Raw genomic sequence first — 25955 nt, forward strand, 5'->3', positions numbered from 1 at the left:
AATCAAACATTGGCTTGAATTAAAAGTGGCAGCGAAGCCCAGTGATATTATCATGTGAGGAGGTTGTATCAGGCAGGGTGTCTTTGGGTGCAAGTAACAGAGCAGTCCCCACTCAAATTAGTTTTAGTAAGGGAACGTGCACAAGTTTCCCTTTTCTCTGGAAGTTCGCCTTATGCCACATCACTTTTACGGAAGACCTACGTTTATACCTGCTTTTGCTAAAGAAACAAAATCCAAAGAGGATTTTCACTTTTACAAAATGGTGTCTTCCTCTTTGCTTTATTCCACTTCAGCTTACAAAAGTGAGCTTTTGGTTCGCAGGGGACATCTGTATTTCACATGACGGAAGTCTTTAGGTGGGAGATACCCCAGGTGCAGGATGTTAGGGCTCCTGCTCTGCTTCTCTGTGGCTCTCTTGGTGCTTTGCCTTCCTCAGTGTGTTGACACCATCCTCTAATTGGGTCTTAGATGGCTATAGGACATCCCAGCCATCATGTCCTGATGCTTCAGTCCAGCAAGCAAAGGGGCCATCCCTTCTCTATGCCTTTCTCTTAAGGAACAAACTTCCTAGAAGCTCATTACTAGGCTTGCTTTCCCTGGAAACCTACCTCGGCCAGCCCACTGGTGATTTTTTTACAGCCATCCTTTCTTGGAAGTGGTGGTAAGAACACACCCATCCTCTTAGTGCTCTCTGTGATGTGACTAAGACATAGCTACCCATGACATCACCAAATTCATGTGGTGCAGCAGAAGGAACATGGGCTGTGTGGAGTCCGAATTACATTTGAATCCCATTTTCACCCCTAAATAGATGTGTGACCTTGGTGAATGACTTACCTTCAGTGAGCATCACTGCCCCTTGGGTAAAATATGAGGATGACCCACCGAGAACTTGGGAGAATTCAAGCATGGCACACAGTTCTGGGTAGACATAGCTCAGTCATTATTCCCTTTCCTTGCGTGCCTTTTGATCGAGTGGTTCTTGGTGCTAACTTGCTAGCTAGTTTGCACCATTCCTCCTAGGTATAGGTGTCCGTTTTGCAACCCTATCTTCTAATTACATGTATGGTATAAAACATAATTTAATTGAATGTATGCGCCTACAGCTATGTTTGATGTGAATGCATCACATATAGACATAATGTGTGTGTGTGTGTGTGTGTATATATATATATATATATATATATATATATTATATGTACAGCACATATATCTTCAATCAACAGGTACATATTGAGGAGATATCTTAGGTTCCACGTTGTTCCAGGCACCCCAATGTTTTGCCATGGTGCTACTCAAAGTGTAGCATGCAGATTGGTGCCGGTTGACGAACTGTATGTTACTCGTCTGGGACAGAGAAGGAAATTGAGAGTAAACATTTAGACACATCATACTTTGACACTGCTAAGACATCCATACCCGTGTTCGTCCTTGTGATCCTTCATTTTGATCATATTCTCCAAAAGTACTGGTGCATGCCAGATTGAAAACTAAAACAAAAAGAAAACCAGCCAGCCCTTCGTGGAGTCACCAGAGGAGTTTGCTAGAACAGACACGTGCTCAAGCTGCTCCCCGCCTGCCAGGTGCTGCAGTTTATTTGTGGAGTGAGAAGAGACCATTACACAAAGTCCTCAAACAACAATACAAAGACAACAGTGAAAAACAATGTCATGAGGCAGTCATAAATGATCCAGTGCCACACCAGTGGTCGGGATAACACTTGCCACAGATGTCCGTAGGGGGACGAGGTGTCGAAAAAGTCTTCCCTGAGCAGGTGGATTTGTTTTGATTTCCCCTGCATTGCGGGCCTCCTGTCAGGGTCTGCTCCGTCCCTTCTCACTCGACAGCCTGACGGGTTAATCTCCTGGTGAGCGAGGGCCTGTGAATGAAGCTGGATGGAGTTATATGTCAGCCTACAACGGGCACACTCTAAGTATCCCGCTTCATTTTCCTTGACGGCGCTTTGATGTTAGCCTAAGACACGTCAGATTACAAGGGACGTCATGTCATGTGTCAAATCAGTGTTGGGGCTCCATCCTGACACTTTAATTAGTACGGGTGGAAGGAAAGGATGTATTGTTTTTCTGTTCCAAGGCAAAGACCCTAACACCCACTGAGAACTGTTAGGTTCTGCCCAAGCCCCTTTTAAAAACACAGCCTGTACCCCCTAGGATAATGGCCACAATGTCAAGCTAATGAAAAGAGCCCCCAGCCAGGAGATATAAACCTCCCTTGACTCCAGTCCACCAGCAACGCCTTGTGTGAGCTATGTCCCCCAAGTGTCCTGTTCAGTAACACAAATGCTTGTTAATTATTGACCTTGCAGGCTTCCCAGCCTTAAAAAGTAGCTACTAATGCTTTCATATACCTCACAGGAGTATTAGCTGTTGAAATCATGCCTCTGACAGTGTGTCAGATGCCACAAATGATGCCAAATGGGGGGAGGGTAGGCTATTGTGTGTGTGTGTGGGGGACGCCATTGGAGACCTTTGCTTTTAAGAACCATTGTCAATTACCAGCAGTTTACTCCACAGCTGGAAACACCTGCAAACACCTTGCTTTGCTTGTGCCACTGCAAGCAAGTGGGGGTGTCAGAGTTCAGGGACGTATTCTATCCAGAAAAGTGCCCAGGCATGAACGTAGCCCTTTGCCATTTGCGAACGTGGCCCTGAGTAATGAGAAACCTGCGCTTTGCTTTCTGCTCCCGGAAGAAGGTCGTCCAACTTAATACTGAGTGAAATCTCTGAACGTCAATAAGCTGCATTCACTCTGACATCTAGACTCCTGTGTAATTAAGACCTCAGGTCTGGCGCTTGGTTTATCAGTGTGTCACTTCTCATTTACATAAGACTTTGGTTTTTCCCACATCTCTGCACAGACGCCGCCAAAAAAAATACTATTAACAATGAAAGGGCTGAGGATAGAGTTACACAGCCCATCGTGTCTTTAATCCCTGCTTAACATTTCCCTTAAAAAGAACATTGCCCTATTCGGAAATTAAACGCAATGTGTTAGATGTTCTTTATGGAGGGAGAAGGGAGGTGGATTTTCCACTGCTTTATTTTGAGCTTGAAAACATCCGATTTCATGCCCTTTATTCAACTGTGAGGCAGAATCTGCTGCATAATTGGAGGGTGGTTTCTTCATCTCTCTTTTAGAAAACAACAGACTCTTCTCACCTCCCTGTAGCTGGATGCTAAAAACTCAGACTGGACTCAAAGATCCCCTAGGTGTGTTAATCTAGTTTTGTTTATTCAGACTGAAGTCTGTTGGGGGAAACTGGATCCTACAAAGGAGAAAAGTGACTTCTGGGCTGCTGGAAACCATCCTTCCCTCCCCATGCAGCTTTCTCCAGGGCAAGGAGCAGTGGGGACCCAACACTTTGGATGCCTCCTCTTCCAACGTTAATGGCTGTGAGGCAGAGTTCATTGTTGCAACTCAAATGAGAAAAAGCGCATCCAAGAGAAGTTAGGGGACTCTCCCAAGACCACACGTGGAGTTGGTTATAGGACCTGGGAAATACTGCAGCTTCTACAGGCCTTTATTTGCATGCCAATATAATGTACTCATCTGCCAAATTAGGGATAGGGAAAGGAGTCTAATAAAAAGGTACAGAGGGGCACCTGGGTGGCTCAGTCAGTTAAGCGTTGGACTTCAGCTCAGGTCATGATCACACGGTTCATGAGTTGGAGCCCCACATCAGGCTCTCTGCTGTCAGCAGAGTCTGCTTCAGGTCCTCTGTCCCCCTCTCCCTGTGCCTTTCTCCCGCTTGCATTCTCTTTCTGTCTCTCTCAAAATAAACAAACAAGTAACTTTTTAAAGAAGGCACAGAGATAGGAGATTCTGGTTCATAGAACAGGATTCCAGGCCCTAAGATGTCTGTTTTAAGTAGCAAGCCATGAATAAAGGATGGAGACTTGGGCTTGCTTTCAAGGGTCCTCCATTCCAGCTCTGTCACTTCTACTGTGTGACCTTGGCCAAGTCCCTACACCACTCTGGGCTTCAGATCCCTCATCTCAGAAGCAGATTATTATGGTGCCCCCTTTGCAGCATTCCTATGAATACTAATGAAGTAATTCTCATAAACTACTTGGAGGAGTAACTGATGTAAACTTAGCTTTCAGTGAATATTGCCTATTAGTAGTAGCACTGCTACTGTTTTTATCCAGATGGTTAGTCCCTTCTGAATGAGACAAAAACAGTGATTGACTCCACTGCTGCCAGATTTTCCCCATGTCTGTCCTCAATATCTGGACAGTCCTAGGAGGCCCAGGCAGCCCTGGAAGGCACCCAAGAATCTAGGTCAGTTCTCAACCTGGGCCCTAATGAGAATCATCCCAGGGAACTTGGTAGTATACTGAGGGTCCCATGCCTGAAGATTTTTGTTTACTTGATCTGGGGTCCAGCTGGGCATCAAGAGTTTTAAAAACTCTCCAGGTGATTCTAACGTTAAGAACCCCTAGGCTAGCAAAAGGCCCTATTAATTTTGATACTGAAAAAAAGTCCCTGAAATATGAATGGTACAAGCTATTATTTCCCAAGTATAGTGTTTACTGCTGATGTTATGTGAGATCCTGATAGTTCAGATTATTTGTATGTTGATAGCCTTCCAACTATTTTAATGTGAATTAGGAATCAATATTTCACAAGTGATATTCTTGAGATTTAAATTCATTAAAGCTAAAAGTGGAAGGGAATATATATAAATTCAATTTAAATAAAATACCAAGTATCTTTATGCATTTATGGTTTAAAAGTATGACTTTAAAACATAAATGACTAAGGTTTGGGAGATATAGTATGAAGCAAGTATGGCTATAGTCATAATTTTGAGAAAATATGAAAATTCTAAAGAATAAAATTGAGTAATTGTACAACTTTATCATTTGAAAAATTAAAGGTAGATTTATGGTGGAATATAATGAAACTCTGAACCCATCTAAGAACACAAATTCCTTGGTGGCTAGTAACTTACTTTGGGGATGCAATTGGAGATAAAAATGTTATTCCATATTTACTCAGAACTATAATTATAATTACTGTGTATATACTGACATGGTTAATGATAATGGCATCCTGTATTTTAAGAATGCCTTACCATTTACAAAGTACTTGCACTTACATTATGTAATCGGATTGCCTGATAACTTGCTGTGGTTGGGCTATTGGACCCTCATCACAGCTGAGGAAAATGAGGCCTAAGGGCTTGGTTAAATGGCCTGTCTCACATTACAAATAAGATGTAATAGTGCAGGGCTGGGACCTTGTCATCCAAATCTAAGGTAGAACTTCTCATTTTTACCACTCTTGTTCTTCTAAAGTCTTGTCCATGTTGCCTGCTCTCTCCCTTCCACGTTAAATTATAAAATCTCCCAAGGGCATCTCTGTGTGACCGTGGATTTCCTTTCTGATAACTGGCTCCACTCTCAAGAGCATCCAGTGTTACTTCCAGTATTAGAAATTAATTGGGCCAGTTAAGTCACATATATACAAAACCACCCTAATGAGGCTCCTAAAAGTCTCTTCGCTTTATACCCTTGACCAACCCTATTTTTTTTTTCCAGACAGTAGCCAAAATCATCTTTGGAAACATGTCAATCCATCATAACACTCCTTACTTAAATATCTGCAATAGCTATCCATTTTGCTTTGCATAAATTCTAAGCCCTGCACCACCTGACCCGTCTCCCATCTCCTGGCACTCTGGGCCAGCTCATGTCCTTGATATCCCTCAAACAGGCCACACTCTTGTTGCTTCATATCTAGACAATATTTTGTTTTGTGCAGCAGAAATGGTCTCCCTCTCCCTCTCTACCCTGCCGAGAAAGCCTCGCTTCAGTATTGTCTCCACAAAGTGGAATTCTCTGACCTCCTAAGTGGATGAGACCCCCTCCCCCACCCTTACTCTTTCGTACAGCAGGCAGATCTTTCCTTCCTATTCCTTATTATGATTTGGAATTATTTATTGGTGTGAAGCTGCATGAGGGCAGGGCATCAGTCATCTCCATACTGGTTTTCTATTATTCTAGTTCCATACTCTAGCACGGAACTTAGTACATGGTAGTTGCCTAACAAATTTTGTTGAATTGATGAACAGAATATGAAAAGGCTGTGGGGTAGCTTACCCCCTCTGAGGACAGGGCACAGTTTTCACCTCCCATACTGACAGCAAGCTGGGAGGTCAGAAGTGTTTATAAGATCCTCAGGGCTGATCAGGGCCGCCTGCAACTGTACTATCCTGAAGCCACTGTCTATACCTGACAAGTACTACTAGCTGGGTACTCCATATAGGAAATGACAACTTGCCAGCAGCTTCCAAGCTGCTTTTTAAGGGAGAGAACATTCTAGTTAAACCCAGGGTAGGAGACCCAGAGCGCTGCCAGCCCCACCCTTCCATGGCTCCCCTAGGAGTTCCCAAGGTGGCATATAAGAACCCTGCAGTTTTCAGAACACAATTTTAAAACCATGCATCTAGTAGATAAATACAGCACCAGATGTTAAAAGTCTGTATTTTGTTCCCAATGATACCACTTTCTATTGCTGAGCCAGGAAGTTGCTTTTATTGGCCAACTTTTAGTTTCCTTACCATTATAATAGATATAATACTGCTTATCCTACTTGTTGGATTGTTTTGTAGACAAAATAAGAGAAAATGAAAATATTTTGAATAGGTAGAAGCACTTTATATTATTATTTGAGCCTGAGTTACACAGATATGATGTCTTCTCTATAAAGGCTTTTAAATGAAGACACACTTATTTTCACAGATACAAAGGCATCCCAAAGACATAAACACAGTGAAAGCACAAATGCATTATTCATTAATGTTATGGGTTTAGGTGGGTAGTCAGAAAGAAACAGTGTTCTATAGCAGGAAGGTCTTCGCCTGCGAATCAGGAGACCTGAGTTTGAACCTACCTTGTCATCCAGTTGCTATCTGTGGGAATTTGATAGGTTATGTAACCCCTGGAAGCTTCTATGACCCCCATCTGTAAATTGCAGGGGGCCAAAGTGGGTGGGAAAGCGGAGAGGGGTAATGGTATTACAGTAGTTTGGAGGATCCCGTGAAGCAAATAAGAAAGGCCGCTGGAAACAGCAGAGCGTCTTAGCAATGCAAGGCATTAGTATTATCCAAGCTCTTGCATTGCTTAGGCAAGGAGAAGTCAAGAAGTTGTCAGGGAAGGCTGCCCAGAATAGCAAGGGAGTACCAAGAGCGACTTGCGTAATGACAGGGAGAGGCCAGGTCTAGCCAGAGAACGTGTGCTTCGGGCGAGGGAGCAGCCTGGGAGAGGACTTATTTCCAAGGAGCTGGCAGGACCCAGCCAAGATGGTGAGTCGTCCCCCCTTCCCAGAAGCTGAAGTGGCTCCTAAAAGCTCTGGATTACAAGGCAGAGGACAGCATCCAGGTGGGCAGAATGTGTTAAAAGGATCCCAAGCACACTCAAGGATGTTTGTTTTTGATTGGAAGATAAGGATTAACTGGATTAATGGAGCCTCATGGATAGAGAATGTGCAGACGCTAATTGCCCCTAAATTACAGTGGATTCCATTGGAATTGTGTATTCTCCTCTACAAGCCTAACCGCTGCCCCTCCTTCCCTCTCTCCCTTCCTCCCCACACAATGCTAAATGAACATGTCATGGTAACTGAGATGAAAGGCCTTGAAATTTATTTTCCACTTCCCTCCAAGATCTCTTGTTTGCAAAATACAAGAGGAACTAGGTTACTAATCTAGTTTCAGTTTATTCCATACCAAAAAAAAAAAAAAAAAAAAAAAAGTGTATTCCAGGGTCTCAAATTTCTGGAAGATTTTTTAAAGCCCTCTTTCCTTGTTATGTTTCTCTGCCACACCGATGGCCTAAATAAGTGGTTCTCAGAGTTGAGTGTGCTTCAGAGCCACCTGGAGACCCTTTTGAAGCACATTCCTGGGACCTACTCCCAGACTTTCTGCTTCAGTTGTTCTAAGGAGGTCCCCCAAACTTGCATTTCCCACAAGTTTCCTGGGAATACTGATGGTGGTGGTCTAAAGACACACTTAAGAACCACTGAACTAGGGAAAACGAAAGCATTTTGAAGAACCTGGTCAAAGGAAGAACAATGCAAACCTCAAAATCCTGGGGCTGCATTTCCTGGGAAATGGAGGTACAATCATTCAGAACTCGAAAACTATTTATTTCCTAAGTCAAATATGCATATTATCTTGCATGTTGTAAATCCTGTAGGATAAATGTGCTTTTTTATGCATGGGAAATGCATAAAAGTCTGTAACTGGAGAAAGTTCTGGCTGGTGGCCTCCACCTGCTCCCCCCTTCACTCTGGTTTGCCCACTGCCTCTCCTGTGGATTACTGTTGTCAAGAGTTTTTTGGCATCTCCACAGCCATCACACCTCCAGACCCCTGAACATCCCCTCTGCCTTAACCTTGCCAATATGTGTTCAGTCCTGTTCCACATTTATTCATAGATCACTTCTTCTGTGCACCACTGGGTAAGGTTTGGGCTCCCTTCGCTAATGCCTTCAGAACTTTGCAAAGCACTGGACAGTGAATTAACAGATTTGGGGGTTCTGGTTCTGGCTTTGCATCTGTCTGGAAAGAACACTCTAAACCTCTGGGCATGATTTTACTCATCAATTAAAGGAGAAAGTCTAGCTAGATTAGTGGTCCTTCCCCTTTAGGAGAAAATGAAAATTAAGTGTATAGACCTATTCCGGGAAAATGCACATATGCATGACATGCAAAGTGTTGCTTACAATTTTTAAGCTGCATAAATAATAGTATAGTAATAGCAAGCAATAATAATAGCTGGCATTTATCAAGTGTCAACTTTATGCCAGACACTGTGCAAAGCACTTTACATGTATTACCATATTTAATCCTCGCAACAACCCTGTGAGGGCATCAGGCCCAGTTTCTAGATGAGAAAATCATGGCAGCAACAGGAAGGAATGCATCTCAGGTCACCTACTAGTACGCAGCAGAAGGGAGATTTAAGGCAATTTACATTGTCCTGAGACTGATAAATGGTCCTCCGGGTTAAGAAGGGACCCTGTACTAGGTGGTATTTCAAGTTCCTGAAGCTCTGAAGTCCAAGGATTTGCATCTTGCCCCCAATTTTCCTAGTCCAGAGAACCAAACATCGGGGAATGACACATGGTGTTCTCAAGGCTTTTATGCATCAGAAGTGATCACGAAAGTTAGAATATAAAGGAGATTTGGGGTTCACACTCGCAAAGCAAGTCACTTCTGTCCTTTGTGTCTGTCTTAAAAATGAATGCTTTCTTATCACGACTTCTAACCAGAGGCAGCCTCCTCTCAAGGCAAGGGGAAATACCCATCTCGGCTTGGGCAGGTCAGTGATGTGACAAGATAAAGGGCAGATCCTTAATGAAAACCACTCTGCCTCCTGCCAGCAAAGGAGTTTTCTTAGTGCATTTCAAGTCCACTAACACCTCTTCCCAGATCAATGGCTTTTCATAAATGCACCAGGAGATCTTTGAACCACTAATGCTTCAGGGGCTGTTTGGGTTTGGAGTCAAACTGTTTAATATAACTCTCCTCCAAGTCTGGCTCTATTGAAAGGTCTCAGGAAACAAGGCAGGGGGATGTATAAAAAGCAGAACTGCCATAGCCAAGTGACATCCCCCCACCTAGGCCTCCTGTTTATACAAGCAAATTGGACCAGGCTGATTACTTGCAGGAGGGGAAAGAAGGAATGAAATGACACGTGGGTCATGGTAGAGAGTTGAGTGAAAAGGAATCAGATTAAAGGTGCCTTTCGATTGGAGGGGAGCAATTCATTTGCTTGGGGATGGAGGGAGCCATTGATTGGCTTCATCAACAGATTAAGTCACCAACAGATTAAGCACTACAATGAATACTGCACTGTGCCAGGGAGGCGTGGGCCAGGCTTCCCTGTTCCTGGGAAAATGAGTGCCATTTTGTTTAAAACTTCTTCAAGCACTTAAGCTAAAGGAAGGATCTTTCCCAGAAGGTAGAGGACTGTCAGCATCAGGTGATATTATGCCAAAGGGCTGTCTTCCTTGTGTCTGTGCTGTGCCCATACCTGCTTTCACAGAGCCCTTGGTGAGAATGGTAATGAATAGTAATGGTAATAGTTGGTATTTCCTGAATGTCCCTGTCGGCACTGTGTTCTGTCTTTACCTCATCTAAACAGCACAGCAGTCTTCTGAGGTGGGTCTTCTGCTGTTACCCCACTTTTAGATGGGAAAACTAGGTCTCCATGCAGATAAACGACTTGATCAATGTCACATCCATCTGGGATGGGAATCTAGATAATCTTGTCCACTTAACCACCTGTGTCTATCTACATGTGAGAACATGATCCACCATCATTGAATGTTTTGCTCATTTACTCCTGAAGATCTGGGACCTAGTGATTATTTCATGTATCACCTTGTTTAGACTTCAAGCCCTGTGAGGGCAGCGACCATGTGGTTCCTTTAATTTACTTCCCACCAGAGTTCCTGGTAGAGTAGAGACCTGATCCCTATCTTTTATCCTTGAAAAGTCACTTTTTTTAATGTTTATTTATTTTTGAGACAGACAGAGATAGAGTGTGAGCTGGGGAGGGGCAGAGAGAGGAGACACCAAATCTGAAGCAGGCTTCAGGATCTGAGCTGTCAGCACAGAGCCTGATGCAGGGCTTAAACTCAGGAACTGCGAGATCATGACCTGAGCCAAAGTTGGGTGTTTAACCGACTGAGCCACCCAGGCACCCCGAAAAGTCACTCTTAACGCTACTTTAGAGTTTTATGGATTTTTTGATATAATATTAATATAAAATCACCACATAAAATATTGCTTTAGGCACCAAAATTTTAGAAAGATAAAAAGGAGAAACCACAAGAGGTAACAGTGATTAACATTTTGCTATACAGCCTTCTACTCTTTTATGTGTATAGGCACATAAAAACATACCTTAAATAGGATTACACTAGGGGTGCCTGGGTGGCTCAGTTGGTTAGGCGACCGACTTCGGCTCAGGTCATGATCTCACAGTTTGTGAGTTCGAGCCCCACGTCGGGCTCTGTGCTGACAGCTCAGAGCCTGGAGCCTGCTTCAGATTCTGTGTCTCCCCCTCTCTGTACCCCTCCCCTGCTCACACTCTGTGTCCCTCTGTCTCTCAATAATAAATAAACTTTTTTAAAAAAATTTTAAATAGGATTACACTATATACGTTGTTTTGTAGCATGATTTTTTGCTAACAACATATTGTGGACATCTCTCCACATCAATAAGCCTAGATCTTTAGTTGTTTGTATGTCATAATCTTGCAGTGTTCCAATGTGTGGCCAGGTAAGAATGCAGTAATCTGCAGTCAATCAACTGGGTGCTTCCTAGTATTTGCTTGTCCCTACAAGATGCAGCAAGCCTCCCTACACCTACAGCTTGCTGCTTCTGTATTTCCATCACTGCTCTTGGCCCCACTTCTTGAAAACGTCACTCCCTCAGCAGTTGCTTGGATCACAGTTCTCGAAATGGCAAAATATATATGCTGTCTGTTTCAGGATGCCTTGGAGACTTATACGATCCAGTTTTTAATATAAAAATTTGGCTGTGGCATAGCCCTTAGAACAGAAGGAAGTCACAAGTGCCATTTCTGACTCAGTCCCTCCGGACATACTAGCCTTCTCTCCTGTGAATGCTCCATCCCTGGAGTAGACGCAACCTGGGGCTTGTAGCCACTTCCAGAAATACCCTGTCTGTGAAATTGCAATGGACAGCCAATAAACCCGGGGTCAGGGGTTAATAAATGCCAGGAAGAGCATGGGAAGAGGAGGCAGGCTGGAGGTTTGGGAGTTTGGGGAATGAACCACTCGTCTTTTAAGTTCCTGGGCTCAAGAGCATCATGGGGAATCAGGTGGCTGTAACTGTATGAAGACCTGGCCAGGTATGAGGGTGGAGCTGGGGGAGAATTCAGGGTGGCAATGAGAGTTAATATAAGGTACAAGCCTGGGAGCCCTATTTATTATTTTTCATCAGCCAAAGAAGGCAGTTTTTAGATTTAGGTTTTTTTTCTTTGATGAGCTGTCACCATGGTGATAGAATTGGAAATTCTTTTTCTGACAGCATTGCTGTTAAGCCATTTGTTGAATTATTTGCATACCGTGACTCTAGAAGGCCCCCAGAGCTGTGTGCTTCCCTCTCTGTCAAGAAGAAAGTTGGTGTCAGCATCTCTTGGGTTCTTTGCCACAGAAATGTCCAGGTTTCCTGCATGCCTGGTCTCTAGCAGGTATTCCTGGATTCCCCATAGTGCAGCCTGCAGAAGAAACTCATGAGAAAACAAAATCAAAGAGAAGAAAAAAGTGAAGAATTTACCATCTGTTCCAGGGAAATTTGAGTCTCTCTACTTTTTTCTGGACCCATGTGGTTTGGTCTCTGGTACATCACATCTACAGAATCCACCACAGGGCAGAAGTGCTTGGAGGAGACATGCAGTAAGTATGACCTTCCAGAATGATCCAGGCACTTAGGAGCCCAAGTTGCTGCTTCCATTACGGGGCTGGAACTATCTGAATTCACTCCTGTTCTTCTGTGAGTGATAGTTTCTTTAAGATTCCAGATGGATCCAAGATAATTTTTGAAATTCTCTTAACTTTCTGACTGATTTCAAAACTGTGTCTGGAAAAGTGCCTTCTTCACATCCTTCTCTGACTTGGGCTCAGTAAAAGGATGGATTGCATTCTGAAACTTGCAGCACTTTTTGCCCTGACTCACACTTCCATTCAGACCTCTTCTCTGCAAAAGCACCAGCCACAGTAATGAAGAGCCATATCCTAATGAGAAGAATTGAGTTTACTGATTATCTTCTAATTCAGTGAGACTTGGATGTGTCTGGAGACTTCAGGAGTCGCAGTTGGCCTCTGATCCCATGGCCCTGTGAGAACTCTATATGCCTAGGTAGGAATTTTTTGAAGCTGCCCCTATGTCTTGGGTTTGTGTGTTCTCATTTTGTCTCTTCTCTGCCCCCATTCCTCTGCTACTCTTCTTTAAAGACAAGTAGGGGGTGGTGTATTCTGGGTTGCTATCAGTTTGCTTCTGGAGGATGGGGTGCGTGTGACAGCTTGGGCAAGGCACGGAGCCCAGGCTGTTTGTGTCACACTCCGTTCCCAGTGACAAACACTGCTGCTCGCCTCCCTGTCCAAATCTAATAGCACGTATGTTCTCCCAGTTCCGTGCTGTTGCTCAGGAAACGGAAGCAGCAGCATGATCTAGAGTAGGATTATGGCTTAGTCAACCTTAAAGCCTTGCAGCCCTTCTGGCAACTTCTGGCAGGAAAAGCCTATCTGCTCCCACTGCCCAGGGAGAGGTTTGTGATAGACAGGTTCCTCTCCGTACTGGGAAGGTTTGCCTCCTGAAGTTAGAGAATATGTGTCTGCCCACAGCTCACACTGGGGCAATGTAGTTCTCAAACTCTAGGATCTCAGCCAAATCCCAGTCTTGCTGCTCACGAGATAAGACACATGAGATAAGTGCTTATTAAGCACAAGCTGTTATCATAGCCCCTTCAATGGCTCTCCTCTTCCTCCCTGGGTGGACTGGCCGTCCTGGAGTTTCCCAGTTGCTAGACCTTAGTGTTGCTTTCCGGATTAAGTTCCTGGCTCAGAGGCTTACCAGCTGGATGATTGGTCATGTTCTTCACCTTTCTGATCCTCCCGTTGGTTATTCATAAAAGAAGAATAATTATGCCTATGTCCCAGCTGGTTTTGAGGATAAATAAAATAGCACTCATGAGGCCCATAGCTCAGGACGCACCCAATGTGACCTTCTGGCAGAATCTAATTCTCCAAATTCAGGATATAAATGTTTCCACTGGGGAGAAAAAACAGTTCTTTCCCTTTCCCTGTATTCAGTCCTTGGTCCCTTTCAGAAAATGCACCTGCCCCTTGTATATCTGCTCCCCTCTGTCTGAGGAGATGGGTGAAGCACAGGTGAAAACACAACCTCTGGCTCCCTTACACACACACTGACACACTCACCCAACTTTTCTATCTCTGCTAGCACCTTGCAGAGAAGGCTTTTAATATGGTGGGGGAGCCCAAGAGTTTGGGGCACAGGAGGCAGGATGAAGATTCTAGGAGACATCCGTGGGAGAAGGTAGCTAGGAGTAGGATGGAAAGAGAACAGAAGGTAGGAATGAGGAGGAGGAGACAGAGAGAGAGAGGAGATCTCCCAGTGAGCTTAGAAGCCCCCTAGTTTCCTAGAAGGCTTTGGAGAATTTACCATAGCTTCTTGTCACTGCCAATGGCCTCCAACCCAGAGGTCTAGAGCTGTCCCTAAAGAATACTAAGGACCTGTGAAAACCTTTAGTCTTATAGTCATTCTTCTTTTTAAAAAGTGTTTTTAATGTTTTATTTTTGAGAGAGAGAGAGACAGAGCATGAATGTGGGAGGGGTAAAGAGAGAAGGAAACACAGAATCCAAAGTAGGCTCCAGGTACTGAGCTGTCAGAGCCTGACACAGGGCTCAAACTCACAGACTGCAAGATCATGACCTGAGCTGAAGTGGGACACTTAACCGACTGAGCCACCCAGGTGCCCCATAATCATTCTTCTTTAAATGAAAATTCCACTGCCTCCAGTTTTTAATAGAACCCTAATATAACACCTTTTTTTTTTTTACAAAGAACAAACCATTTTCTTATAATAATGGAGGAAATGAAACCCCAAGTCCATCTCTGCCAAGAGACTCACTGCTGTAGATGCCAACATGTGGACCTCATGGAAGAACTCACACTAAAGCCTTCTTTGGTTCTCAGGACCTTCTTTGGTGTGCTTGCATTATATGCCTGTGTGTATCTGGACACTCATGCAACTCCTCACCATAAGATGGCCATCCAGAGTGATAAAAATGTGGCTGGTATGACAATAAATAAATTGATTAGGAAGTTTTCAGGAACTCACAGAGAGTATGCTCAGATAATGGAAGTCAGAGCTTTCATTTTCATGGGCCCCTTCATATAGCCAGAGAATATCATTTAAAAAATGTTTTTAAATTTTTTTTATTACTGAGACACACACACACACACACACACACACACACACACACACACACAGAGTGTGAGTGGGGGAGGGGCACAGAGGGCGAGAGGGAGACACAGAATCTGAAGCAGGCTCCAGGCTCCAAGCTGTCAGCACAGAGCCCGACACAGGGCTCAAACTCAAGAACCGTGAGATCATGACCTGAGCCAAAGTCGGACACCAACTGACTGAGCCACTCAGGCACCCAGGGAACATCATTTTAGACTGGGCGTCTCTAGAAGTACAAACGCTACAGTGCTTTCACTAAGAAGCACATTTTTGCTTACTACCTGTTCATCGTTTGCTCATTTTCTTGTGGAGCAAGGCAGAGCTTTAAGCTTGGATGGGGTGTGTTTCCTCTTGGTGAGTTTTTGTGTTTAAGCACAGAGCACATACTCTATTGTTTACTTGTCATGGCTCTTGTTCCCTTCAGGAGGGGAGTTAGGGCATGTGCCAGAGAATTTTGTCTCCTTTACACACCCTATGTTTCATCTAAAACAGTGACAGGTCTGAAACCACTTCCTGCATCTTCCTGTTACCCCAGACACATTTTGTCCAATAGGATACCCTTAGCTGCAAGAAACATTAATCTCTGACTCGTAGAACTGATCAACCTTTCATTATTTTCAGTGGCAGGATTGTGTTTGTACAAGGAAAATATAAGAAATACATAGTGTATATAAACGCAGTCTGCAAACATCAGTTTATATAACAATTTCTCACTCATTCCCACTTTCCACAAAAGCTAAACCTCACACACTGCTGGGGCTGTGTCCATGCTCCTGGGTGTTTAAATGGTGCCCACATAAAGAAGGAGGTGATGGGCATCTAGTTCAGAGCATTTAAGTCTGTCTACCTGGGCACCCAATAAGACAACCCCCTCTTTACATCCACCTTCCTTCTTCCCTGCAATTCTGCCCAGCACAGGAAATTATTCTTCTACTTCCTTGCCCCTCAGAAGCTCTGGGAAACTCTCAAAGACTGTCTCCCCTTCAAGACTGCTAATTGCCACCATGAATCCATTCTTCTCTAATGCCCCCGCACCAGGACAGAGCAAAGGTAATTCTGAGAGGCTTTGTCCCCTCACTTGGCTCCACCTGGCACAGTTGGTCTCCTCAGACCTCAGCTTCTATCATTCTTCATCCCATCCACGTCCAGTCCTGCTGCTTGGCAGAGAAAGGTTAAGAAAGGGGTCTCTACCATGTGCCCATCTGTGTCTCAACTCCCTTCACAATCCTTTTCAATATTTTTCCCAACTGGAGAAATCTTTGCATCAGAGAATTTACTAATTCTGACTAATCCAGTATACCCCAAGTACTTAGTGCTTAGATCAGCACTGTCCAACCGAATTCTCTATTATGATGGAAATGTTCATTATGGTAGCCACAGCTACATGTGACTGGTATGACCAATGAACTGAACGTTTAATTTTAATTGACGTAAATTCACATAACCACATGTGGCTAGTGGCTGTCCTGTTGCACAGCACAGGTCTAGATTTTTCAAACTTAAAAGCCACGAGTTAATTTCTTTGTTCTCTATGTTGTATAGGACAATCCATCCCTAAGGCAAAGGTAGAATATATCCTGTGTGCTTGGGTACAAGAAAGTGTATGGGTATTGGTGGGTGTGGTGTGGAACATATCAGTTATCGCTTTAAAATACTATCCCCCCATAAATAAATAAAAAGCCATGCCATACTGGTTCAGTCAGTGGGAAGCCCAGAATCTACCCATTGCCTATCCCTTAAACCTTATAGAAGATACTGAGAGACCTCTGAAGGATCACAGGGATTCTTGGAACTTGCTTTGGAAACCACTGAGCTAGCTTATATTTGAAATCCAGTATGGTTCTGACATTTTAAAGATGTAGACTTGTTTTGATGAGGAAGTCATGCCTTCAAAGGGGTGGTGACTTACCTTAAGGTACACAGCTAATTCTTTCAGGAAAGATCTGAAAGCCAAGTCTGCCACACCTTATCAGAACTCTTTCCCCTGCACTTTGTGGCTTTCTACAAGATATTAACCTGGATGCTAGACTTTTCCATCTCCCCTGAAGGTACTTATTTCTTGGAGAAAGGGACCAGTCTCTTCCTCTAGCACTGTGAATGACAGGGCTTCTACCTGTCATCAATGGGGAGAACAAACTCATTATGCTGGCATTACAGGATGTGACGCTAGCCCTCAGGCCAAACAGTTCCCACAACCACTGCCCTGTCTTCTCTAACCTTCTCTTTCCCTGTAAACAGGTAGCAACCCATTATTTCCCATCCTGCATTTGAAAATGCAAAGGACCTCCCTCCTTAATTCTTTTACCTATGGAGAGAACTCTGTGTTTAAATTGAATTAATTGGGCTGCTCTAGCAAGTGAATTCAATATAATGTATAATGACCCAAATTGATTGAGATTTATTTCTCTTACATAAAGCCCAAAATGCGTTTTCCATGCATGAGTGGCTTGGTCCCAAGTAATGACTAAGAGAGACCCAAACTCCTTCATGAATCTCTGGAACCTCCAATAGGATGACACCTAGGTTCAAGGCTAGGCTTGTCTGCAGCTAGGAGGATCAAGTCAGGGAGATTTAACAGTCCAGGCCAGTCTCAATTCCTTTCCTCATTTCCTTGGCCAGAACTCAGTTACATGATCAGGCCTAACTGCAAAGGAGGCTAGGAAATGTAGTCTAGATACGTGCCAGGAAGACAAAGAAATGGATTTGTCCAACAACTAACCATTCTCTTCCACCCTTCTAAGCCATAGAATCCTTTATATGCAAAAAGCCAAATAGGAAATATTTTCAGCTTTACAGGCCATACTGTCCACTTCTGCATTGCAGTATAAAAGTAGCCATAGACAATATGTGAACAAAATGGCATGACTGTGTTCCAATAAAACTTTATTACACAAATAGGCAGTGGGCCAGATTTGGCCTAAGGACTATAGCCTGCCAGTCTCTTTTCTGGACCAGGGAACATGTGTATTCCTAAACAAAACACAGAACAGGAATATTTTAGACTATTTACAAAGAACTGAAAAAAAGTATGTGTATTTTCTGTGGACGCTGGAGGCAGCAAAAGCAAATGGATTATGAGGCTATAGGAGGTGTCGGGGGACTTATTTAATTAGTCCTTTATAAAAGTGGAATATTTTCAGCTATGCTTCGAAGGAAAGGCATGATAGGTATGAAAAGAACATTTATTTAAAATGTAGATTTCAGGATTCCACCCTCAGTATTTTGGGACAGGGCCCAGGAATCTGCATTTTTGGCATGCTCTCCAGCTTGTTTTAAGCAAACGGTAGAGGTGGTAGGTGATCACAATTTGCTGAAAACTGCTAAGCCATTAGTTTTTCTGATTCTCATGGATGTAACAGTTATGACATAACTATGGGCCTTCTGAGTACATAGGAAATAAGATGCAAGGCATAGACAAATTCACTAATCTAGATAAACCTAATCCCCTTTTCCTTCAAGGAAGCTATAGGAATGTATGGGAGTGGGAGTGATCCTACAGGTCTTTCTAGTTTAATTTTTTTAACTGAATTAGCTTGGGACAGTAATTAGCGACAAATTGCATATGCCACAACCCACAATTGGTTGTGAAGCAAGGAATAGAATCAAGACTTCCAATGAGACTGTGACTGGCAGGCAATGTTGTTTCATTTAGGCAGTCCACCACTTGCATCCCCTCCTCTGAAAAATGGCGGCTCCCAGATCTGAGAAGCACCAGTGTTTGCACTGGTGAGAGAGTCACAGTCGTAGGGAATGAGTTGACACAGTTGGGTGATTCTGATTCTTAACACAGTATCCCTTCCCTTTCCCTCTCCATGATGCAGCTCAAAGTTCTGTGAAACAACCCTGGCCAGCACTTCCCCTCCTATCACCCAGCAGCCCAGAGTAGGAGGAGGCAAATCGGCCTGGGAGAATCAGCAGAGGCTAGGCATCAAGGCTGGGTGCCAGTGGACACCCAGCAGAGAGAGGCAAAAATTCGCTCTCTGCAACCTTGAGGAAGTCACCACAAGAGTGCCCAGGAAAAGGAGTCCCTTATGCCAGCCTGTGTGTTCATGTTGCAAAGATGTAGTTGCAATAGAAGGAAAAAGAAAACTGCCTTCTATAATACTGTATGTTAATTATACTTAAAAAGAAAAAAAAAAGACAAGTTAAAAACAAAACAAAAACACTGTGTAGGCCAAAAAAACAAAACAAACAAACACATAAAAAAAAGAAACATAAGTGCCTTCGAGCCCTCCCCTTTCCCCTGGATCAGCAGTCACACACCTCAGAATGGGTGGAGATGTTTTCAGTCCCTTGGCAAGAAGACTGCCCTGCGCCCAGGAGCGAAGAGCAAATCAATATGTGTGTTTGCACAGTTCAGCGCCTAACTCAGAGATAAGAAGAGGGAGAAAGATAAATCACTGTAAGGTTTCTTTCTCTAGTAGAGGATGGGAGTGCTGCACTCAGATCTGATTTCTAGGCACAGGAATTTGCCCTTAAGTGACGTTTCCCACCCCATCCCTCCAGGACGAGGCCTGGCAGCCCCCTGTCAGCTGTCTGTCTGTAATCAAGGGTTACCGACTGAACCTGTATCTTCAGCTCATCAGCTTGGCTGTGCCCTGGGGTCAGGGTGGTACTCTAGCACTGAGCAACCCCATCTCCCTGGGAAAGGCACCTTTCATTTTTATTTTAGTGCCCTTTGTAGCAGCCCTCTGATGACTTTGATAAAATGCATACACTCAGAAAATTCAAGGTGGAAGGCACCTTGCCTTGGTTCACTCCCTGATTTCCATGTAAATAGGAATCACCTTGGGAGCTTGTCAAATTGTGGTTTATGGTGCACCCATCTCCCAGAGATTCTGACTCAATAGTGACTGAGGTGAGGCCTGAGAACTTGTATTTATATAAGTTTTCCAGGTAATTCTAATACAGATGGTATAAATGATGCTGGTAATACTGGGACAAATGGTGTAAGTGGGAGACATAAAGGACTGGGGAGGAGAGGGAGGGTTTGGGGAGTTTTGGTTTGTTTGTTTGCTTTTGAATTGCTTTTTGGAGATTTAGAACCATAACCTCACTCAACAGTGAAACCTAGCAATCTTATCAGCCTTGCATTCAAAAAGAGCTTTGTTTTGTCCGACTGGAATTTTTCTCCAGCTTAAGCCCTTTTTCCTTTCTTTGATCCTCATTGGCTCCAGATTGTTTCTCTGACTTCTCCCCATATAAGCAAATAAACGAAATAAAACTTGGGAGCTGCTTGAAGACACTAAGGCATTCCTTAGGCTTTTCTTTCTCTTACTTTCTTCTTTTCCTTATAGACAAAATTCTTCTAGGACTGCCTCCTAGGACCAATTATCTATGCCACTTCTTCCATGCTTCCTAGTTACTGCTGTAGTACATGCCTTTGAGGTCAACCAGGAAATTTGGCCCCGTTGCCATATAGAGGCTTATGGGAAGCATTCAGTGGACTCTGAGGAGCTGGCTGCAGATGATATGTAGTTTGGCCCGCCCTTTCCACCATGCTGCAAGCGAGGACTGGCATAAGTGTTATGAACGCCCCCCAAGGTAGCTGCTTTCCTTTCCTTAAAAGCTTTTTGTGAGAGCCTCCAGCATTGCTGGGTCTATGCCTTTCCAGCCCCATTTCATGCCATAGCTCTTCTTGGCTCACTCCTTGACTTTTCTGTGTTGGGGACCCCCAGTGCCTGGGGTGAGCTGGGTCATTAGGGAAGAACAAAAGGGAATGTTCCAGAAGAGTCTGGAATGGGGGGGAGGGGTGGGCAAAGAGGAATCACAGATGATCATGAAGCACCTGATCTACTGACCTCAAGGTAAAGACTACAGGCACCTCTAACTCTAATTAAGGCCCTACTGTATATGCCATATATTTGCATGACTTTTCCAAGGCAAGATTAATTGACCTGCAGATCCACAATGACTTTTAAAGGTAGATTGCAGGTCTAGTTCCAGAAGGTGCAGAGTTTACTGGAAAATTTAAAGAAGTTGCCATCAAGCAATGATAGTTTACATCACAAGGGATGACAGAGTGTGGTGACATGCAAGCCATGTGACCTCAGAGAGCTCACTTACGCTCTCTAGACATTAGTAGGTATATATGGAAAAATGATTCCATCAACAATAAGTAATGTTTATGGAGCATTTACTACATTCTTAACATTGTATTAAGTGCTTTATATAATATTTAATTGAAAAATCATACTAACCCTATGTGGTATATACTATTCTTTGTCCCATTTCACAGATGAAAAAATGGAGGTATAGAGAAAGCCAGAATCTGTGTGACTAGCAACATGCTCTTAACACTGTGCTGACATCAATCTCCTGTTTTATTATGGACTGAATGAGGTGTGTATGAGGAGTTTAGTGCAGTTCATAGCAGATAGCACTCAACAAATGATAACTACACATACTATGTATGTTTAATGGATGGGTCCATCCCAAATGATGTGATTTCTCAATTTATAGAAGTAGATGCACTTAATGAAGAATGAGGATATTATGTTTTGCTAACTTTGAACATTATCATGCCCTCTCCTAGGAAGGCTTTCTGGATCCCCAAAAGTCACTTCTCCCACAGTCAGCATGATGCCTTAGTTGCTAGATTTCCCCCATGAGCCTGTCTTGATTTCTGCAGCAGAAATGTTGCCATTTGGGCACACCTGTTTCTGTATTAGACTAAGCTCCTTGGTGCAGTGACTGTATTTATTGTTCCATACCACCAGGACTCAGTCAGGAGACTCTCTTTTGCTGACTGGCTGGTATGTCTTATTTAATGCTTAACAAGAGACTTGGGGATTTGTCTTAGAGCCTAGGAGCTGGATAGTTGAACCATAACCATGGGACATCAGCTACTCCAAACCTTGTGAAAACAGTTGCTGATTTGCTGGCTTTCCTGGTTGGCTGCTGGGGGTCACTGGCCCCTGTGAGGCAAATGAAGGGCACTTGGCCAAGAGGAAGAAAAGAAGAAAGGCAGAAGATGAAACAGAAAGAGCAGGGGAGAGAAAAACAAAAGAGCATAGAAAGTAATGTTTGCATAGAAGTCTAAAATTTTTAAACTGAAAAATCCTTAGAGGGTACCTATTCCAATTTCTTAATTTTATCAAAAAGGTTTGAAGGCTCTAGACAGGTTATTACACAAAGTTACACAGCTATGGATTATGTATCACTTTTGGACAATCCTAGCAGAAACCATTCTTGCCTGTGTGTGTGTGTGTGTGTGTGTGTGTGTGTGTGTGTGAACATGCATATTGCCAGACTCTGGCTTCTGGGACCCCATTGCTCACTGGCTCCTGAAACTCAGAATTCCAGCATTCTTTTGCAGATGTACCCACAGCCTTTAAATGCACACCTGCAGGAGTTCTCCCACTGGATTCTGGGTCACCAGGAAACATGCCCTGAACCTGCCCTTATAGCAGGAGCATTCCATCCTGCTCATAAGAACAGCTGCTAAGAAGGGGCAGGTAGTGGTAGTTGCCATGACAAGGAGGGTGGCCAGAGCTGCTCCTGTTTTATTCTTTCGTAATATATAGAAAATCTGCACTGGGCCAAATCTATCTGTCAAGGGTGTTGCTTTGTTCTCATTTGGTTAGGTGGTGTGCAGTTTATTTTTGCATGGATGTGCGGCCCCCCTCAATAACTAGGTTTTACTTTTTGCCCTTTTGGCAGTTTTGTTCTGTAGCCTACAAAGTCATTGCAGCCTTGTGAGGTTGCTTCTTAATCCTCCTGTGAACAAGGCTTCCCCTTCTCTGCCCTGTTCCCCATCCTTCCCTGCAGCCCCATGTACAGAGAAAGCTGTTGCCAGCTCAGAGAAGCAAAGGGAAGCATTTGTGGCTACGTGAGGGAAGCTAGCTTGACATGAGTCTCGACCTGCCCCTTTTTGTTGACCTGTTTTAGACTTCGCAAAGCCGCGACTGTTCCTGTTCTTTCTCTTCCAGACCCCATCTCCCCAGCCTCCCGCCCCCACCAATACTTCAGATTTCTTGGCTCTCACCAAATTTATACTGACTTACCACTCCATGTCCTTAGATATCCAGGCCCTCAGCAATTTGGGCTCAGCAAATTCACTAGATACAGCAAGAGAGAGTATGAGAGAGAGACCATGTGTAATATATAATGGCCAGCCATACTTCCAGAGAAAACGACCTTGAGTTTCTCAGGCCTTGTGTACGATGTCAGAGACTATAGTCAGTTCGTGTGTGTGTGGTAAATCTTTAGAACATCAAAAGTAAAAGAACATTACTGTCCTTCCTTCCTTTCTAAAAAGAACATTCTCTGTACTCTAAGCCCCAATGGCAAGCAGGAGTCTAGATTTTTGTGTGGCATCTTATAAGTCTTTTGTTCTTTTCCCTTATCTCCTCAGTGCAAAAACTAGCACATGCTGGGCCCGTAGCATGAACAAGACAGGTAGAGCTTCTCTTCCCAGGGATCTGACAGTCTAGGGGCAGCAGGCAAGCGCAGGTAAGCAAATACATACGTGAGATGCTTTGGAATAAGTGGCATGAAGTCATAGAAAAGGAAAACGTGCAGAGGAGACAGGATGCATGGGACTTTATATTTGGAGGTCTGGCGAGGACTCTCTGAGGGGTGGACACTTGGGCAGAGACCTGAATGAGTAGAAGGAGTCAGTCTTGCTCAAAAAATGTCCATCAACCCAGGAACTGCTTCAGGCCCTGACTGCCCTGAACTGCCTGTATAGCCCGGGTTCAATTCTAGGTGGGTCTTTGCCTCAGTATGGGCTTAGGGAGGGGTCAAGCAGCCGCTGAACACAGAGTAACCCAATCTTGGCGACATGTTGGCCCTTTGAAAAATGAAACCTGTGTTCAGGTCCCCCAGAGCACAGGGATTTCAGTTTTAAAGAGATGCCCCTGCCTGTATCCCATTTTGCAAAATTTCAGTTTCTCCTGGAAGAGGGCTTCCTGCCTTGGATCCTGGAGGCCCTGGTATGCTTACCTCCTGAGGATACCGGCTCTCTGAGTATCGCTGGACACGGAATCTGGGCAGTGAGCTCACAGGATAGTAGGGTGGAAATAGAGTCCCCAGATGTTGTGTGCAAGTGGGTGATGAAAAGTGTGTGGGAGGTGGGGACCAGTTACAGGGCTGGTTAGTGTTCAGATTTGTGGGCTGCTGCTCGAATTATGACATCACAGAAGGATGGGACAAGTTGTGAATCCAGCAGCATGAACATGGCTTTTCCTCTCCTTAGTTCCCCATGTAGCTGGCAAAAATTCTCTTAAACACAAGATAGAGCAATGCAGCCTTGCGGGGGGGGGGGGGTGGGGGAGGACGGGACCCCTGTTGATAGCTCACATTTTTGGCACCTGCTGTGTGCTCAACACTGGGGTAGGCAGTGGACATGCATTACTTTCCTTAACCGTCTCAATATTTGACACAGTAGGTCATAGTACTCGTCTCATTTTATAGATGCAGAAAGTGAGACTCCCAGAGGTTAAGTAACTTGCCCAAAGTCATCCCAGTCGGATTCAATGGCCAGGATTTAACTCAGGCCTGATTTAAGAGTCTGTATCTCTCTATCCTTCACCATAGTGTTTCACTGCCTGTTGGCTTAGGCGCCAGACCTGCCAGAGTAAGACAAATGGAAAGAGGTGACCCTACCTTCCTAAAGGCGTTTTCTGAGGTGATTTCTAAAGCTATGTGATACGGGTAACTTTCCCGGATTCACTCAGTAGTTAGTTGCTTAATGGATGAATAAGTAGGATCAGGGGTGGGGGTGGGAAGCAGGGAGAAGGAGAGACATGGATGGAGAATGATTTCCAAGGCTGGATCTTTTCTTTATTTGACTCTAGTAAATTTTAACAAGGCCCTTAATAAAATCCCAGTGCTTAGCAGAGCCTCCACGTTTACAAGTCACTGGCCTGGGGCGGAGGAAGGGAACTTGGAATCCTTGGAATCCTGGCGCAGAGCTTAGACCTGCTGACCTTTCATCGGATCAGGTGAACCGGACTGGTCAGAACAGGCACCATACTCTGAGTGCATCACTCCTGCCAGATACATGGACCAGGAGTCCTGATGCTGGCACGAGAATGGCCCCAGCTCCTTGGAGCTGGCTCCTTAGAGGACTTGCTCCAAGCCAGTGGATGAGATGTTTGAAAGAAATTCTCAGATACAGTCATCACAGGTCTGCAGAGCTTCATGTCATTGTGCTTTGGAAATGTTACAAAATAGTCGTTGGTAATGAATACTGTGGTGATCGTCAGAACCCGTGTCTCATTCCCCAATCTGTAAGATGCCCTTTCTCACACCCCAGAAGTGACTTCCACCAATAAGGAGGAGTTATCATTGTTGGCATTAACTATTTAGTGGGCAATAAATAATATGTATAACATATCAAAGTATAAAGAATAAAAAATGGCAATAAAACTGGTTCTTGTCTTCTAGCACTTAAAGAAAAAAAAAGCAAAGCAAAGAAAAACATTTTCCTGCCATTGAAATCCTCTGTATAGAGTGAAAAATGAAATTTTAATCAAAGTGGGCAGTGGTATACATGGGGCTTCCCCAGGATCATATTCTTTATTTCCTACAACATACTTAAAAAAAAAAAAAAAAAAAAAAAAGCACCAGCTTTTCTAATGGCAAAAACAGCTGCGGCCCATTTGCCGACAGCAGAACCAGGTAACTTTTCAAGTCTGGTTGAGTTTTTTTCCCTTCCCTTTGACCTGACATCCATAAGTAAAGATTTTAGGATGTGTAAAACCCTGCGCTCTGACAGAGTGGCCCCTCCCCCCAGGCAGCAGCTGTCTTGAGCTGCTGGACAGAGCATTCCTCCCGCTGCTCTCAGGCTCTGCAAAGCATCCCGAAGTCAGGCCTCCTGCTCTGCTCAACTTTCTTCCCCAGAAATCCCCATCCACACCATCCTTGCTGAGTCCCAGGGGAATCAAGCCATCTTATTTGT

General features: G+C 44.1%; 1 protein-coding gene and 1 long non-coding RNA gene across 5 annotated transcripts in view; one reads left to right on the top strand and one right to left on the bottom strand.

The window, feature by feature from the left end:
- SLIT3 (slit guidance ligand 3) overlaps nucleotides 1–25955 on the top strand; it is a 593416-nt gene that overhangs the window by 254308 nt on the left and 313153 nt on the right. The window lies entirely within an intron of this gene.
- LOC125934438 (uncharacterized) lies at nucleotides 1523–24268 on the bottom strand. 3 transcript variants are annotated; one of them, XR_007461394.1, is made up of 4 exons: nucleotides 23996–24255; nucleotides 23520–23649; nucleotides 12128–12280; nucleotides 1523–1879 (listed from the first exon to the last, which is right to left on the bottom strand). It is a non-coding gene; the product is annotated as an uncharacterized LOC125934438 (long non-coding RNA). The 3 variants fall into 3 exon arrangements; XR_007461393.1 differs by lacking the exon at nucleotides 23520–23649 and having other exon boundaries at nucleotides 23996–24236; XR_007461392.1 differs by lacking the exons at nucleotides 12128–12280; nucleotides 23520–23649 and having other exon boundaries at nucleotides 23996–24268.

Source organism: Panthera uncia, assembly GCF_023721935.1.
Source record: "Panthera uncia isolate 11264 chromosome A1 unlocalized genomic scaffold, Puncia_PCG_1.0 HiC_scaffold_17, whole genome shotgun sequence".
Classification (NCBI taxonomy): Eukaryota; Metazoa; Chordata; class Mammalia; order Carnivora; family Felidae; genus Panthera; species Panthera uncia.